Source organism: Elephas maximus, chromosome 7 (assembly GCF_024166365.1).
Source record: "Elephas maximus indicus isolate mEleMax1 chromosome 7, mEleMax1 primary haplotype, whole genome shotgun sequence".
Lineage (NCBI taxonomy): Eukaryota > Metazoa > Chordata > Mammalia > Proboscidea > Elephantidae > Elephas > Elephas maximus.
The window spans coordinates 56,182,945-56,184,993 of NC_064825.1; the positions used below are offsets into that span (position 1 = coordinate 56,182,945).

General features: G+C 39.7%; 1 pseudogene; it reads right to left on the bottom strand.

The window, feature by feature from the left end:
* Positions 1 to 819: 819 nt before the first annotated feature.
* LOC126079210 (olfactory receptor 52D1-like) lies at positions 820 to 1,764 on the bottom strand (annotated as a pseudogene).
* Between the last annotated feature and the right edge of the window lie 285 nt (positions 1,765 to 2,049).

Consider the following 2,049-nt stretch of genomic DNA (forward strand, 5'->3'; position numbering starts at 1 on the left):
AGATGACATTCTGTACAAATTGTTGTCATTGGAGCTCAGAAAAGCAGGAGAAGGGGCAATATCACAAGGAACAACAGCTAGAATGATGAATGGTAAGGCGGGGCTAAAAAAAGTTTTCCTATTTTATAAGATAGATTGGGGGTAAACATACAAAATCATGAAAGAATGAGAGAGGAGACATAGGTATTTTAAAATAATCAACTTGAATCACATAGAAAAGAAAAAAAAATGTGGCATAATTTTGGATATAATTAAGTCCTTGGGGAGAGTGTTGTGGGCATAAATATTATTGGAGAATTTGGAAGAATTCTACCTAGATAATAAAATGTCATAAAATATCCCAGGAAGACCCCTGGATGGCACATCATGAGAGTTTTTTCATCTGACTGCTCAAAAGACATCGTACTAGTGCCATCACAATTTGCAGGGTTACACATATCAAAAGCTTTCAGTTTCATTGTCCAAGAGATATAGACAATCATGTTAATTGAGCCCTGTAAGGTATGGTATCTTCTTGAAGATCAGAGGTAATGCGCCAATAGTACCAACTCTGATAAAGCTCATGAGCTTGAACAAGGAGATAGGCTTGCGAGAATAAATAAATCAGCCAAACTGATCATAGGATAGTGAAGATAGACAGAATAAGTCATCTAAGTTAGCCATATGTGAAACCAGTTTTCTGAAGAGAACAAAATATAATCAATCTTAATTATTTCACATATTACAAATAGAAAATGGAGGGATCCAGGATTCTAGAAAAAGGATTTATATCTTTTTTTCCCCATAAGGCAAGGAAATGTGTTAGAAGAATTGGTTATTTCAGGATTTGTGAGAAGTCAAAACTTGGACGAACCCATCTCTAATCCTCTTGGTTCTTATGCCATAGATCATTGGATTCACCATGGGTGGGACAAGGAGGTGGATGTTAGCCACAAAGATATGAATATGAGGAGCCACATGGCGCCCAAACCTGTGAGTAAGGAAAGAGAAAAAGGCTGGAGTGTAGGCCACTAAAATCACACACACATGGGATCCACAAGTGCCCAAGGTCTTGAGCCGAGCAGCTTTGGATGGGAGATGGAAAACGGTGTATAGGATGACCACGTAGGAGCATATGATTAAAATGAAATCTAAACCCCCAGTAAGGAAGGCAGCAGTCAGGCTGTATATTCTGCAGATCCTGGTCTCTGCACAAGCGAGCTTGATGAGGGCCATGAATTCACAGTAAGTGTGAGGGATGATATTAGTTCTGCAGTAGGGGAGCCACCGAAGCATGAAGGGCTGAGGACTGAAAAGCAAAATCCCACGGAAGACAACAGCCAGCCCCAAGTTCTTGATAACTCTATGTGTCAGAATAGTGGAATGGCTCAGAGGTTTGCAGATGGCTACCTAGCGGTCAAAGGCCATGGCCAAGATAAACCCTGAGGCCATACTGCATAGTGAATGAATGAGAAAGACTTGCACAAGGCAGGCTTCAAAATAGATCTCCCTGTCATGGAACCAAAATATGCTGAGGATTTTGGGCATGGCAGTGGTGGAGATGATCAGGTCAGCCACAGAGAGCATACAGAGGAAGAAATACATGGGCTCATGCAGATTGGAATCCATTCTGATAATAAAGAGAATAGAGACATTTCCTAGGATAGCACAAAGATAAACAAGACAGAAGGGCACTGATATCCATATGTGGATGGCCTCCATCCCTGGAATGCCAAGAAGAAAAAAGGTACTGGAGTGGAAATTAGTATTATTGGACAATGCCATGCTGGAAGCTACAGGTTGTCTTCAGCTATGAAAAGGTGAAAATTCTTTCATATTGATCTGTCAGTTCATTTACTGACTTCTTTATTTCTTAATGTGTTCAGAATACTTGATAACAGTTTCTACCAGAGCATAAGATGATGAATAGTACTTGATTCTTAACTTTAGATATTAACATTTAGTAGAGTAGAAACTGGTGCAAAGCGACAATTAAATTCCCATGTAATTGCAGTAAAAGTTACAGGAACAAGCTGTTATATGACCCAATATGTGGAGAGATCCATTCCA